Genomic DNA, 17905 nt, shown 5'->3' on the forward strand with positions numbered 1-17905 from the left:
AGGAACAATTTTATTTCCTAACACTGTGGGAAACTAAGCAAAATGGCCTAGTGTATTTCGCAAATATTCAAATACATAATCCACCAACCGATAATTTTATATATTCATTAAAAGATAAAAGTTTTAATATTGAGTCCAACTTGATTTCACCTTGATGAGTCATAGTTTTATCGTATTGCAGGAAATGATACTTTAATAAATCGCAGTTAGGCGTAGAAAGTCCTTAAGGCGCAATGGTGAGAAATCACTCGTAATAATTAATGTTCTCTAAATTTGTTGTGTTTAGATTTTAGGAGCTAGATACTCATACTTAGCGTATACTTAGCGCAAAGTGCCAAATTAATTGCTTCTAGCGCTTGATAGTGTCTAAGTACAAGTAGGTACCTGTGTAATGATTAACGTTTATAAATAATTTGTAGGGAGGAGCTGTGTAAATTGAAGACAAAAAAAAAATAAAATAAAAAATAAACCTAATTGAAAAGAAGCACCAAGCCTACGGGCCATAGATTGTTTGTACGCTTTCCTTTGCTTTTTCGCACCTGTTCCATCGCATGGATTTTTGGTAGATTTTAGCGCTGGCAGTGTTGCCAGATGTTTTTTCAATAATCTGCAAATTTCCGGGGAAAAACTGTACTTTTCATCCAAGAACTGTAACCATCAAAAACGAAGAAGATTAAAAAAATTTTGGGGTTTTTTAATTTTATTAAAGTGGTTAGAAGTGCGCACTATCATCCCGCAGAGCCTGGGGTCGAGTCCAGTTTCCGACTAACATCAAAAATAAAAGAAAAGAAAAGGTTTTTTCTAACAGTAGTCGGCAGGTAATGGCAAACTTCCGCCTGTATTTCTGCAATGAAAAACTTTTTCTTTAAACTTTGAGTCCCTTTGAAACTTAAAGTTTCTCAACTTTATGTGTCAATATCGAGGCGCACGCCACAAAACGGACGAAGAGCTAACAAAAAACGATTCATTTAAAATGAAATTTTCCACCCAGGGTGAAAAGTCATCGTGTAAAATGGCTCTCAGTCGCCAAAAAGCACAGGACTGTTCATATTCAAATTTAACTTGGTATCGGGTTTCGATACGAGTACTTTTTTTCGATACCTACTCAGTACTTGGTATCGAACGAAAAGTATCGAGTATGTACTTGTATTTACTCGTATCGTTTCATCCCTAAATGCAAAGGACAGCTGAAAACTTGTGTTTAAAATTAGACTTACAAAAACTGAAAGAAAATTTATTCGTTTAAATTGGAAATTTCGAAAAAACTATAATTTATACTGGGAGGTAATTCAAACAACTGTAAGCTTGTCCAAAACACAGTAACTTACAGTTATAACTGCGAACCTGGCAACATTGGTCGCTGGTCACTTAAAATACTCATTCGTCTCGTCAAGCGCTGATCATCGTGCAGAAAAGTGACACTCAATACGAGCTGGCAACGTAGTCATCAGCGGGCCGCGCTTGCTGACTGTGTGGCTGACGTGGCGTGGTCAAGTTGGCAAACCAGTGGAAGTGGAGCCAAGCCTCCGTGACGTGTGTCATTTCAATTAGGCACATTTTTATTTCGGTTGCGCTCCTTGCTTGGCGTTGCCCACATTCGCTGTTAACTATCAGTCTGCCTGTTTGTCGTCATTTCTCTACCAACACCATCAACTATCCCACTTTGTTTCCTTTCATTCTTCCTAAATTTCAATGTTTGGTATTTAGTTTTTTCTTAAGTTTTTTTTTGTTATAATACCGATTATTATCGTCCCTTGTTGGCTCTTCTACGACTCTAGCTTGTACACTCCTCACTGATGCTTGCATACATCGCCGCTATTTAGCTTGCTTTTCGGCCAAGAATTATGTCGCTTTTGCATGTCGCGCGTTTTTTACTCAGCTTTGCCTGATTTGCTAGGCGATTAATTTGCGCTATCCCGTCGACAATGTAGACACAAACTGTGTGGACAAAGTACATCCGCCGGTCTTAGTCCAATGGCATCGTTGACTTTGCTTTCGTTTGCCGTTGAACGTCGCCTTGACAGGCCGTTTAACGTGATTATTTTCCAAGATTAATTGGTTGCGGCCCATAATGACAGGTTGTGCGAATAGGTGCAGATTAACTGACAGGCAAATTAAAAAAAAGTTCATCCTAATTTTGAGTAGGTATCCCTCAGCCGTGATTTGAAAAAAATTAAAATTTTAAGGACTTTAATATATAAATAAGTATTTATATATGATGGAACTATGCGGATATTTGGATTTAATGCATATGCACGAATAGGATATCCGGTTAATATCCGAGAGCACAAATTTGACATTTCATTTGGAAGGGAAGTTGCAAATTCGTGCTGGGAACAATTTTGGCAGCAAGAATTTGCAAGCAGGATTGTGACACACGGTTACATTTTTAGGTTTAGTTTTTTTTTCGTACATTTTCGGGCTAGTTTCGAACAAATAAGCGTAAGTACGGAATGCTCTCGCAACTGCCTTAAACCACGGGAACACAAAAATCCATTTTCATGCCCGAAACTAAACTTCGAATCGCAAAAAATTCTAAATTAAAGATTTGAGCAGCAGCAAACACAATAACCAATAACGTTAAATTAATAGTACACTTGATGTTTTTTCACTTATCAATCAAAGAAAAATAGCTAAAATAAATATGCAAATATTTATTGGATAAAATTTGAATTTTTAAAATTCTTCTTCTTCTTCTGGCAGTTTGACAGTTTTCACAAACTCGCTCGGGAAAATAGTCCGGGCGACTTCGGACTGATGAGAAGCAAAATTTACTCTCTCAAAGTGGCTCTCAACAGCCCAAGAACCAACCAAAGAAACCAAATTGGGCACTTTAGGGCAACCGCGGGCGCCCGCTGCACAGGGGGCTGAAATTAGTCTGTAACGGACTTAGAGACATAAAAAAAAATGACTAGTTAATATTCAAAAAAGAATGATGAATAAAGAAAAAAGAATTCCACACACTGCTGGGGGCTGCAAAGACCGAACCGACAACTCGTGCAACTTTACTTCGGGAATTCAGAGTAAATGGGCAACTTTTAAATGCCTGCAGTGGTAATCTCTTTTTAATAATCAGTTACAAATTATTTGCGCTAAGCATATACAAATGATTATAAATACATATGTACATACATATGCGTGAGCAAGTACTAGTGTATGTATGTATGGTACGTACGAAAATATTTGCACTTGCCACATATGCCTGCATTTGGCCGCAACGTCCACTAAAGTCATCAAATTGTACCGAAGCTTGACGGTTCCCCTGCGCACCTGCCTACCTTGCGGCAACTACTGTGTGGCAACATATTTGCCTCGCCGATAGGCTAATCCACATTGTTGGCTATGCAAATAATCAAGCGAAATGCAAACAAATGAACTTGGCACAATTGCATGTAATTTACCGCTATAATTGCCACAAAACACACAATCCAGCCCGTGTGGCCTAGCGTGGTGCGCCACTGCCATACAAATCTCAAGTTTCAATTTTCTGTCGATAATAAGGCAGCGATGCCCGATATAACCGCTAAATTATTGTGTGGCACAACTATAATTGCAACGCAAACAACAAAAGCATGAATATCGAAAGCAGCAAAGCCGGTGAGCACGTCCGCGATAGTAAGTGGCAAGCTGCTTAGCTCACTTATTATGGGAACTTCACTTGATTCGGTTAAAGGAATAAGTTTGATTTATTTAAAAGACTTCTGTTGAACTGACCTATTCCCGCTGGTTCAATTGGCCACTAAATTTTTCGTTGCCTCGCCACAATATGCTCAATTCGCAAGCGCAAATTAAAATAAGCCACAGTGGCATGCAGCAATCCGCGGTCCGGAAGGCACAATTATTTGCCACAACGTAAATTTCTGTGCAAGTTGCACAATTAAAATTTGCCAATAAACTTGCTTAATTGGCGATTTGTGGCAAGATTGAGTTGCAAAAGCTATTCGCCGAGCTGAAGGAATTTTAGACTATGTACCTATGCGCGTTCTACGAATATTTGTTGCGCTTGTGGCAAGGTGGCAAGTAGCTGGAGAGCGCGCTGGTGCTGTAAGCTCGAAACGTGATACGCGAAAGCCATCAATCACACGCTGGCATGGCAAGTATGTTTACGTGGCAGGCGTGTTCACTGGCAAACAAAGCGGCAGCCATTACAACAACGGCAACAACAACTACCAAAACAACTTTGACTTGCGGTTATCCAAAACAAAATTTGCTTATCCTACGGCCATTCAATTTCACCTCAACTTATCAAGTACATTTGTAGGTGGTATGTGGTATGTGGCATGTGGCATGTTGCATGTGTAGCCTATAGAACGCACAAATGAAATCACCAATTTCAGAGTTGGTTTAACATAGTCGACAAATTTTCTACAGCATTGCTGTATAGCACAAATGACACGCAACAACAACAATAAAAGCAAGTGGCAGGAAAGAGAATTTGAGGTGCCACCATGCAACACAGCAACGCGACCGCAACTCGAGCGATTTTGCAGCGCTATTGAATGCTTGCTGCGCTATGACACACCGTTGTTGCTAAATGTAAGTAAAGTTGCTGCCACGAATTTCAGCAACGCCATCAACAACACCTTCCGTGCTGCAAGCGGCACTCAACCAACGATGTATCATTTGACAACCGCAGCTCAAACACCGCACCGCACAAAAACAACAAGAATAACACCATCAACCAGAATTGTCAGGTTTAATGCTTGACTGCTTGTGGCAACATAAAGCACAAGAGGCAAACGACACAAGTTGCTGTGTTGCAAGTAGTGCAAGTGGTGTTATGCCAAGTTGCAAGTACAGTGCAGCAAGTGCGTGGGTTTGCACGCTTGTGGCAAGAGTGGCGCGGCCACCATAATTTCTCCAAGAAGGTTGGTACCTACAAAAATAAGTAAGTATGTGGGTAGTTGGAAATTTGCATATGCAACACGTTCATAGCAGGCAGCTACACTTGATTGTTGCAACCTGGTTGGCGAGATAGGAAGTGCGTGCGTGTGCGAATTGTGTGTGTGTGTTTGTCTCTGCCTCCGCAACTCAATTCTCTCCAACTAGCTGTCAAGGTGAGCACAAGTTTTGTAGTAGCTTCCAACAAGCGCACCACAATGCGCCACATTGCCACATGCGTGTGCGGTTAGTACGAGTAGGACGTGCGTGATATTATTCTTACTGTGCCTCGTAGTTTTTGTATTGTTTTGCGTGTTTTCCAACACTTCGCTCATAATTCAATGTCAGCGGAAAATGTTGTTATTCATCCACGAATGCAACGCTTGTGGGGTAGCGGCGGCATTGCAAAATTTGTATTGTTACGTTGAATAGTACAAAGACAGTGGAGAAGACTTAGAAGTGTGTGAGCAGTTGGTCGGTTGATTTGAAAAATTTGATTATAAAATGGAGAATGTTAAATAAGACACATGACACGCGTAAATTGTGCATGACTGGTAAAATATTAGGGCAGTTATTCATAGAGTTAGGAAGGGAGTGGGGAGGTTATGCTGCGGATGATGAAAATTATTCACATGAAACTTTCAGTAAAAATCATATTACATTAAACGAGCAATCCTTGTATATATATANAACTTAAAAACTTTGCTACTGTTCAATTTAAACTGTCTGCGAGTTGGTTCCTTTTTCTCACTACATATAACACGGTTTCGACCGGCACGAGCCCCCAAATGTAAGAGTATAGCGATTATTGCTATATGGCTTTATTAAGTAAGTTTTACGTTATATGTAATGATGAAGTTAAAGTAACAATGTTAATATTAATTAAAAAATGACAAGTGGATAATGCGTTTGCGACGGGAAACTCAACTGCTGCTACGACTGTTACCGACTGATGCTTTTTGCGGATCACCCGAGCTTACTCCCGCTGACAGTTAGGGTTGCTTAAAAAGGGAGTGGAGTAGATCAGCGGGCGGGTTGCATATAACCGTCTTACATATATATCCAAAGCATTCTCGGAAAAGGCTCTAACAGATAATATTTTGGATTTTAAGGTTATCTGAATAGGCACCATCTCCGAGGAGACTCGTATAAGGTTGCCACCTATTCGAAATTAGTTACAAATTAATTAGAACAATATAATATGGGTATCAAATGCAAGGTATTTTAAAGATTCCTAATTCAAGAATATTTTTAATAGGGTTGCCACCTATTTTGAATCGCATATTTATTTAATTTTTTGTTTTGAAAAAAAAAGTGTAATGGTACTATTCATAAGTACCAAGAGAAGGTTCTTAAGCAATGCTTTTCCTGTATACAGAATGTTATCCCTTAGGATAGTAGTGTAAGGTTGCCACTTATTTCCAATTCTACACAAATTATCTAAAACATCGCAATATGAATATCAAATGAAAGGTGATGTTGAGGACTTTGGTAGGAAAATATTTTCCATCAGGGTTGTCACGCTTCTATGTAATAAAAATTTTTATTTTGTTAATTTCAATCAGCATTTTTTTTATGTATACATAGTACATATGCGCTCAAGATATATACCATTCATTCCAGCGTTTTTCGGAATAGGGTTGCCACCTAAATCTTGGAGAAAGGAATTTATTTAGTAGATAGCGAAATCCATTTTTTTATTTCAAAAATATTTTTCACTACATAATTTGAGGATACTCCGGACATCGGTCATCGGTTTCCATTCTGATTTGTATATGAGCTTGCGCAAGTCTAGAAAAGGCAGGGTTTTGCTCAAGTCGAAATCCTATAAGAACGAGTATGCAAGCAGTGAACTTGTTACTTATGTTCAAAATATACGTAGTTTAGTAGCAGGTCTTCGTTGATCCACTTATCGTTAAGGAATCTCACGAGGTATCTTGACTGAGTGCTATTAAGTTCAGATATTCCGAGTAATTTGATACTAGGAAGCGAAGCGTGGGCCCACAAAGAGCTTCACAGCTTATACAATATTAATGAAAATTTAATTTGTGGCCGGTACAAAATATTTGATTAGGCATGGTACCTAATCACCTTTCCATTTTCATAGAGCACAGAAAAAAGGCTTCACAGAGAAGGCTTTCGAAAGTAACTCTATATAAAGTATTATGGGTAATACTATAACGAAACCTTCAAAACTTAGAATTTGAAACTTTTAAGAAAAAATTTTTTTGCAGAATTTTAGCAAATTTTTTCTAGAAAGGGTTATTATAGAGGGAAATATATTTAGAATCAATAAAAACGTTCGTATCCATTGCAAAAAAATCTGTGCACGTAAGCTGTAGGCATAATAAGAATGTTAATCCCAGCATCCCGGCCTTTTTAAGGTCCTATTCGGGATTTGCAATTTGCAATGCTGGCAATAATAGAAACTCCCTTTCATGACCAGTATTGTAATTTTTTATAAATGTCTATCTCATTATACATATAACACCACGCGATAGTAAATTTTAAACATAAATATCAATAAATTCGCGAAACCATTTTCCAAATATAGTAAAATTGCGTCTTTAGTTTTTCACCCTGACGTCAGTAATTCAAAAATGATTTAAAAAATTCATAGAAATGTGCTTAGAGAAGAAGTATGGGAATAGAATTAATGAGGAAATCCTATAGAATTTAAACAGATTCAAGTTTCTGGTGTAGAAGGGCTGGTAAATATTGAAAATGTCATTTTAAAATTTCGCAATATTTGTTTTTGAAAAAATTATATGTTAAGGGCTTATATAAAATCGATAACAGCCCCGAATTTCGTTCTTCTAATTTTAGAAGCTTAAAAAATTAATCATATTCTTGAAATTGCAAAGTCCTTTAAAATGAATCCTGACGTCAGAGAGAAAAAATAAAAACGCCCTAAAAGGAATAGCCAATATACTTCTAACTCAGCTTTTATTTCTACTCTTAGTCAGCAATCGCCGTGGCACATTTCTAATCTAAGGATGAAATAAGGAAAAATCAAAAGACAAGAGCATTGTAGAGAGCTGAAAGAGAAGATGGCGAGATCAGATTTTTATCTAAAGGCAGCTCCTACCAAATTCTAGTTGAAGTTCATTCCTAAATCATAAAAAATCAGTATGAGTTCAGTTTTAAGAAATGAACGTATTTGACTTGCTAACTCTTAGAATCTGAGCTCAATTATTACAGATTCGTTGTCACTTTGTGCAAAAAAAAGGTTTGCGAAACATGCCAAAGCAAAAAGCTTGACTCTCTACCTACACATACTTATTTATGTAGGTATGAATAAGTAAATCTCCTTAATGTGCGCTAACACACTCCCAGTCAAAGGAGACAGTGAAAAATGATGCACGGTGTCAGTGTCAATTGCTGAGAAAGAGCAGCAAACAGGTGAGAATGACTAATAGTCTGAGGGATAATGGCAAAAGGTGTGGCCACATTTGAAGTAATTGTGACGATATGACGACATAGTTGTCGCAACCTTCGAAATCACTGCATAGTAAAAATAATCTTGGTTTTGCTTAAAATAGAAAAAAAAGGGCTAAGGAGGATGATTTATTTAAAATACCTTGAAAAACTTATCAGAATCGGCGAGGACAAAGAAAAGGCAGACAAGTTAACAAAAACTGTTAGTTGTAAGCACATTAGCACACAGTAAGGGATAACAAGGAAATGAGTGTCCAATTTAAATGTGCTGATGTAACTATGTATAGTATATACACTGGATATGTTTCAGCATACATATTATGTGCTCACAAAAAATTTAAAAAATATAATTTTTTTCATTTATGGCCGTTTTCTCAATTAGGTTCTAAAATTTTTAAGCCCTTTACTTAAACATAAATTTTGTTCTGAAAAAAATGTGTTTGCAGGATAGATATATTTTAAAAGCTACTTGAGAAAACGGCCCTTAGTATTTATTTTGAGTCGGTTTGTGAATAGCCCCCAAAAGTGAATGCATAAATTACCGTAAATTTACGTCTACTTGGCTCCTATTTAAATAAAATGTCTGTCCGTTGGCTATTTGCTCACTTAGGAGCAAACACTATATAAATGGGCGTGGGATTGCTTCCAACTATCATGCGCTGACAAAATATGTATTTTATACTTAAAAACACGGCATATTAATTAATCAAATCCATCGGTGGTATGTCATCGAGCTAGCTGACGAGTGGCATATTCAACGCCACCAGGCTTTTGCAACTTGTTGCTGCTGATTTAAATTCAGGTTGTTTATTGTGGCACAGCGTTACAGAAATACCGCTTTTAGCGGACGGATATTTTGCTGCTAACGTCCACCTAGATTGTGGTGTTAAAAATTTAATAGACTTTGACTTTTTTCCGAAACCGGGTTTTAAGTTATTCGAAAAAAGTAATTGGAAAAAATCGGTTCTTTATGTTTAAATTCCGTATATTTTCTTCTAATTTTCCGCGTTTGGGTAAAGGTCAGAAATGAAAGTCAAAAATGGAATAAATCTATTAAAATTAGTTTCATTTAATAGACAATTATAAAAAAAATAAAAAATATTCAGACGAATTGATAATCTCATTTGTCTTCTTCTTCTTATTTGGCAAACCGTTTGTCGGTTTTGTGCCGAGACCAAAAAGCAATTGCCTATATTCTGTGCGAAATTTGCCCGATTGCTCATCCCGATCTTTTCACAGGAGCGTCGTCATCCGTGCGTACAACATGTCCAAGCCAACGAAATCACTGTATTTTTATGCGCTTAACTATGTCCATTTCGTTGAAAAGCTCATACAGATCTTGCATAGAATAGTTCTCTCGAAAGCATCCAACGCCTTCTCATCTTTGTTCGACATCGTCCACGTTTCTACACTATATAGAAGAACGGGCATTACAAGAGACTTGTAGAGCGTAATTTTTATTTGTCAACGGAGGGCTCTGCCTTTTACCGAACCCATAGTAGCACCTGTTGGTAAGAGTTATTCTTCGCTTGATCTTCAGGTTGACGCGTACCAAGTGTGGTTTAGATATCTCAATTTCTACTCGATTTATCGTGTGCATGAACGGTCTCTTTTCATTCTGTGCATTGTGGTACAGATATATATGTCTATATCTATCTCGATTCCTTTAGGCTATTACAAACACCCTCTACTTGAGCAAAGTTAATATATCGTTATACCTTTATAATATAATTTTCAAAATGATCGATACTCTGCACTCCAAAGTACTCAGTACTCACAAAATAACTCGAAGTTACTCAGAACTTAAAAAACTCGAAAGTACGCAGTACTCAAAAATGCTCTGTTCTGATCATCACTCTGATACATGTACTCAGGATCGATTCAAAGTACTGAGTATTAAGTGTCGAATAGATATTTATAAGAACTGAGTTATATTTATATTTACCGGTGTTCAGAAATGATTGTACTAAATTTCAAGTTTCAATAGTTTTCCAAGTACAATGCTTGTACGCAGTACAGTTTGCCATTTATTTGACGTAGTTTGGGATCAATCAAATAATTTGAATAAAGTCCTGCCAACTGGTGAGATTTCTACACTAACCATTGAAATTTTACCAACATGTGTATATTTAAAGAAAGTACTCTGTACCCTCAAAAATACCCGCTTTTTTTAAAAGTATCTATACCAAAGAACTCGATGCTCAAAGGTACTCGATACTTCCCAACACTAGAAGATACATGTGCAAATGAGTTAGGCGTAGGTGGCGCCAGCCACACGGCAACATTTGATTGGTGAAAGGTATTGCAAAACGAATAATAAATTTAGCTTTTTTTCAAGCTTATACTTTAGGTACTTGCATAAATATTGATGCCCATATGTGCAACTCATGTTATCCTTTTTTCTTTACAGATTTGCAATAACAACAGTGTTTAATATTGTTAAGCTAGTTGATTGAAGTAACCGCGTTTTTTGCCAACTGATTGACGCTCTAACCAACTGTCAATCATCTGTCTCATCAGCGATTCGTCTTACCAAGCTTATGCTTGTATTGTCGCTGCGTATGCGCACGTGCAATCGCCAATATTCCGTGCGATCTGAAATGCTCCTCTGCGTTCAATGTTTACTAACTCCATAAGGCAATCGATCCATAGTAAATATGCAGTTAGACCCGCAGCATTTTTGCTGTCTTTATCACCCTTTTTCTTTGCCTTGAAGGGTGTCAAATGTCATTATTCCGTGTTTATCCATTGATTAGCGTTTGAAATCGATACGCGTCACTTTCCTCCCTCAGTTAATGCCGTTTTATGCGGCCCCAGCTGTGATCTCTACTGATCGTATTGATCTTTGTGTTCATTAAATATATGTATGTAGGTATATGTATGCTATGGGCACATGCTTGCTTCGCAATGATTGATGGGCGACATTGGCGTTTGGTAATTTGTTACGTGTCAGAATGACTTGACTCAAGCTAATATGGAGTTGCGGTTGGTGATGTTTATTCAAGCGCAGTATTTTAATTCCTGCTTAACTGGTTTATAAGTACGGTTTAGTTACTTAGTTGGCGCGCTTGGATAAACTCATTTAAACTGAGCTAAATTTAATTAGGTAGTAATACTTATATATAAGTATGTCCTCGTTTGTAATTATCGTTCAAGGCTGAAGGCTAGCTGGCTGGCTGGCAAAACTACAGAAACAGCTGTCATTAGATGCAGAAATGATGATGCTGTCGATTGACTTACCGGAGCCACTTACTCCAACGGCCAGCAGCAACATCCAGCCCGATCCTTAAACAGGTGCTAGATGTAGTTCAACAAAATGTCAGGTTCATTACATCCCGAAGAAGTGTTATGAGGCCGCCATTGCTTGGTAGCTCAAACGTTGATACTTCTAGCCGCGAAAGCCACATGCGAGAAAGCAGCCCGACCGGGTTGCAATAGGAAGAGGAAGGAGACTTCTCTCGGCCCTACAGACCACAAGTAATGACACCGCTCCTTAAGGACCTGCGCTGAGATGCAATTCACGATTATTTCGTCCAGTTGTGCAAACACAAACTGAGTGCCCTTCTTTTGTGAATTCAATACAGCTTGCATGTGGAAGAGAGGGGGTGAGAAGACTATGGAATTACTTATGTGTCTGTACCGTCAAATCGTTTCAAGTTTCGTTCCTTGCTTGTGGCATTTTTCTTTTGACAATTCTTCTCATTGAATTTAACAAAATTGAAGGATGTCTTCCTTATCTCAAGTAAGACAGTATGTGTCTGAATAGCCATATATACATGTACACTACCAGTATTCCATCTCTGTGAACAAAACGCTTATTATGATCGGTTGGATACCGAGCCAGCCACCTGATATCATTTCTTGTGAATTAATGTCATTTCTACCCAAGTATAACCAAAGATCGTGCTTGTATAAACACCTTACCTCTCCCCAGTCTCAAAAAAATACCGACTAGATCTATCTACAGGGTGGTTCCGATCCCACGAGAACAGATCATGATCCTTCTCTCGCTAAATCGTCGACTACCCCCCTGTTCTCCAATACTGAACATCTTATTAGAGAGAAGCTTGGTGACCGTGTGGACAGGTAGTTTTAAAGTAAAAGGAAATAAGTAAAATTCCGGTTGATATAAAGCCAATGAAAAGCCTCCAGAACAAAATTAAATCACATGTACATACTACATATACATATTTGTCTGAAAAATAGCGCATTAAGTGATGGCTTGTTTGTAAATTGATTTGCAGCAAGTTTTGCCAAAAGCACCTCTCAGGTGGCATAACGCGTTGCCTATATACGTATGAATGCATTTTGAAAATAAATCAACAATATCAATATCTGAGCATTTGTTTGGCAATGTTCTATTTAGTTTCACCTTTGCCTTCAGCCTCTCAAACTGTTTGTAAATTATCAACAAATGTGCGTAAGTAAATATCTCTTTGTCTGCCTCTATGATGTAATTTGCGTTTTTTTTTTTTAATTATTGGCCAACACAACGCACTTTTGTCATGTTTCCACTGAAATTCATGTTTATGGCATTTGCTTATGTCGTCGCTGTGCATATCGTATTGCACATTTTGCTAAAACCAAACATGTTGCGTATTAATTTGTGTCATCAGTTTGTGAAAAGCAAATGCGTAAAACGGTAAAGAGTATGAATTTCAATGAGCAACACATTTGCATACATCCTACATTCACATACTAACTATAGTATGCACATGCCAATTTTAGAAAACAATTGTGTGCCTTTTGACATTTACATTCACTGCAACAAGACCACTAATAAGTAGGCGGAGTTGCGCCCGCCTATCAGTTGGCCTAGACAACCTGTCAGAGAGTTAATGCATAAGGACGAACATATATTAATATCGTCTCTTAAAGTACAAAACCGCGCATCGTCACTCTGCAAAATCGCGTAACTGACATTTGCTGCCAAAAAATTGGATTTGCTCAACTTTCTTCAAAGTTGTACTAATTCAATATTTACCTTATCTTGTCAATTTAACTGAATTAAGTTTTACAAATAGGTGGCAACCCGCCTCAAAAGTATTTTCGACATTAAAATTTCTTAAACCGCTTTAGTTTTACACCAGAATTGAAATATTTAAATTATTTTATTAATTTAAATGAATAAAATTTTTCAAACATGGGACAACCTGCCTAAAATAATCCCGGCAGCAAACTTTCCCAAACCTCTTTACTTTGATACCCATATTGCAATATTTAATTTATCTTTTTAATTAAAATAAATAAACAATTTCAAACAGGTGGCAATGTTCTGCAAAAAAAATTTCCGGCTGTGCGCCTTTTGAAACCTCTTTATTTTGACAGCGATATTGCAATATTTAATGTATCTTATCAATTGAGCAAAACTGTAATTTTCAAACGGGTGGCAGCTCTCTAATTATTTTTTCTATATTTTAAGTTGGACCTCAATCAATACATCCGTGAAAACTGCTTTATATTTATATTTCTATACAGACAGACAGACAGCCAAAATTTCGATTGAAGCTAACATCACTCCCTACAGGGTATGTATGCAAGTATACGCTGTTTTTGTTGTAAGTATGTAAACGTACTCATATCGGAAATGTTCGTGTGAAATGTATTAAAGATAAACTCATTCGATATAATAGACAACAAAATGTTAGACTAGGCATGTTATTGACGTTAAATCATTATTTTCACTACAAAAAAAATAATAATTAAATTACTGTAAAATACGTAGACATGCCAAATGTGTGCACACACGAGGGTAAACAATGCATTCTTTTTGGTGGGTGAGATGAAGGTTAAGTTAACATGCAATCAAGTCTATACATGTCTAAATATGGATTCTCCCGTGGCGCTACTTTATTAATAAGTAGATGCGTGACAGCAAATGTACGCATCTATGAATGTACATATCATCACCTGAAATGCAAAAAGACATAACAAACATCGTCGCTGAAATACAAAAAGTCGTAACTAGTAAAAAATTTCAAATTCAGTTTTTGATTGTTATGATGGATTTCATCGAATTACAAGCTCCCACGTCATTTTATGAAAAGAATAAAAAATATTAGTCACGACTTTTTCCATTTTCACTTACGATGTTGTTACGTCTTTTTGCATTTCAGGTGACGATATGTACATATATATGTAGATATATGTTTATTACCCTATGTACCAACATATTTATGACTGCCTGTTAGTCTAAGGACTACATACTCGAATGCAGGTAAATGTATGCATTATGGTTATGGATTTGTGGTCTGCGTTGACACGTCTATTGTACGCCGTTAAATACTCGTTCAAAGGTCATTCAATTTGCATTTTGACAATATAATAGGGGTATTCTCTGAGTCTTGCACGAATTGCACAGTTTGCAAGGCTGTCCAATATGAAAACCGATTTTTACCGTGCAATCCGTGCAATCTGTGCCCCGTGCAAGGGCTTTGCAAGACTCAGAGAATACCCGTAATGTAAAAGCCTTTTCTAATGCAATATACACGCGAACTTACATGTGCCAAGCTGTTGCAAATATGATGGTTAAATAGCTGTCAAATCAGATATTCATATTTACAAGGATAAATACTAAATTTCCTATAATATATTATGCTCGTATCTACATAAGTATATTTGTTTTTGATATATTCAAATCTTTTGCGTTCCATAAATGGGACCACTGTTTTTTTTATAAAAAGTTACTACACTTTTTACAAAAGTTACTACTTTTTTTCAAAAAGTTACTACTTTTTACAAAAAGTAGTGGTTTTTTTCGGCGAAACTCAGGATAAGGCAGAAAACAATTATTTAGGGACCAACTATTAATATGTTACCAACTACAAGACAATCTGCCTTATCCTGAGTTTCGCCCGAATAAAACATACCCGAAAATTTTTCATCCGCCCATAGTAAAACCATGGAAACCAAAAGTGAAAAGCCGGGGAAAATAGAACTCACAGTAAGGCTGAATAGGAATATTAGGGTAAGCCAAAAATATGCCGATGCATTAATAAGCTTCCTTCTTTTTTTGAAGTCAGTTAAAAACTAAGTGCTAGATAATGTACATATAAAGGGTTAACAAAGACCCAAACTCGTTGTAGACACATCGACATATAAAACCAAAATCTTTTTTATTATACATTATACATTATTAAAACTTGGCATGTTTTGTTTCACGTGCATTGGTTGCTAACTTTATTGCCACATATTTACACTGTACATTTGTATATGCAATTGTGTTTGCATGTGAGTAAAATCAGATACTAAGTTGCTTTCATATTTCAATATAATATGACCACTGCCACCGCAGAAGAAATCCGTAAACTTTTACATCTTAACCACATATAGAATTTATGTTTCTTCACCGTCACCTACTTACTGCAAAAGCTATAAAACTCTTATCATTCCCACCACTCCTTGCCTGCGCTCTTATATACTGCCATGCACTTGACTAGGGACACCTTTTGATACTCAGTATTAACAGTTTTCCTTTTGTTTATAAAATACTCATTAAGTTTACAGTGATGCAATTAGTTTTAATTTTTTTTTTTGTAATATTCACAATGCTTTTTCAGTTAAAATTTTTTGCAACTTTTTAAATATTGTTCATTCTTAAACCAAAACCGTATATGCCAAAGTTTCAACCTTTATACAAATTTCAAAAGAATAAAATAGTTTCATCATAATTCGCGTTGATTTTTAACATTTTTTTTTGATGCTGGCGGCTTTTTTTCTAATAATTTATAATAGTTTATAGAATTTTTCTAAATTTTCCAGAGACCGTAACAGTTATAACTTTTATTAAAGAAATCGCTCTTTAACAATTATTTTTTGGCTTTTATTTAATTACTCTTTAAATATCCGTTATCGCCGACCTTTATTTTATAAATCGAAAATAACAAATATTTTTCATTTTTATCTAAATTATCTGCAAATAACAGTTTTTTGGTTGATTTTTAAATTATATGTCTTAGATAACAGTTATAATAAAAATCACTCACTGACCTTTATAAGTATGATTTAAAAAATAAAAGTCGGTGACTGATTTATTTTGATGACTTTTAAAAGTAAAAGTCACTGACTGACTTCAGTAACTGTTATCTTAGACATATAATGTAAATATCAAAAATAATTGTTATTTTGGATTTATAATATAAAAATAAAAATAAAAAATTTTTTTTTTTAATTTTGCATAAAAATTTCAAATAAAAATTTATTTTCAAATTTGAGTCTCGGGGAAAGAGAAATCAATTAGTATTTATCACTTTCCTTTCCTTTCCTTTCCTTCATAGTGAATTTTTCCATTGGAGTTTGCATCAATAACTGTTATGTTCAGTCCCTGAAATTTTCTGTAAAACAGGAAACCTGAGTTTGTATGGTTTTGGTTAAAGCACATCGGCTGTTGAGTGGAAGATGGACCTTTCTCGGCAGTCAGTTCGAAAATGCCCTTTTCTCAGAAAACTTTTCAAGAGGCCCTATTTCAGAACTTGTTTCAAAAACGCCCCATATCAATTAATAATAAATGGAAAATATGTTGAGATATGGTATTTTAGAGTCGGCAGCTGAGATAGGGCATTTTTGAACCGAATTATGAAATAGGGCGTTCCTGAAAAGTTTTCTGAGATAGAGCATTTCCTGGCTGAAGAAATAGGTTGATCTTCCACTCAGCACGTTGTGAATAACAAAAAAAATATAACCTGTGAACACTTTTTTGAGTCATTGTGTATCTCTCACGATTTAATTAGGTAAATGCGCGCGGTGGCTAACATCAACAGGATAATCAATGTTGCACGTAGGCTCACAATTGCTGGCGTACTTATTTACAAGGCGGTGTATGAATTAAAATGCGTGCTTTGCTATGCGTGCGCCGCCGGATCAGAGCAGTTGTTGAAATACTCACATATGCGGTATTATTTTGGCTTGCCCCAAATTGTGGCAAATGCACGTGCATGCGTGTTTGTGTGGCACGTCGCTTAAATCCTTCGATAATTATTTATCCGCAAACCATGTTCAGAAAACAGTGTTGGGGCGGCACGTACTCACTTGCAACAGCGTCACATTATAAGTATGTTCGCCAACGCTGACAGACAAACGACGACTACGGGTAGGATTCCAAGTAAGTTTGTATGTATCCACAAATTCAGGTGTAGTTTGTGCTACCGTGTTGATAGTCGCGAAGCTGGCGCTTAAGCTTTTGCTCTTGTTGTTGATATAGGAATAACAGTATGCTACTAAAAGCCACACGTACACGCACGCTGTCTCATGACTTACTGCCGTCCCTAAATTAGAGCGCTTAGCCTCAGTATATCCAGTAAAAAAACTGTGGTGAAGTCCTTTATGGGGATAAAGTTTCCAGAGGTGAAATTTTAGGTAGCACACAATTTCTTACACGCATGGTTGCTTTTCAGCACTCATGAAAGAAACTTAAGAAATATTTGAAAAAAAAGTTCATATAGTACATTAATTTTGAAAGAAATACCATATAATGTATGTACTCTGGTTAATAATATCAAAAAATGTATTAGAACCACCGTTTAATGTTATATTTGATACAAATTAATATTGCTGCCCCGAACGCTCTGCGCCTTGCCACTGAATAATA

This window comes from Rhagoletis zephyria, unplaced genomic scaffold (genome assembly GCF_001687245.7).
Source record: "Rhagoletis zephyria isolate East Lansing unplaced genomic scaffold, Rhagoletis_zephyria_1.1 Rzeph_scaffold_00011, whole genome shotgun sequence".
Classification (NCBI taxonomy): Eukaryota; Metazoa; Arthropoda; class Insecta; order Diptera; family Tephritidae; genus Rhagoletis; species Rhagoletis zephyria.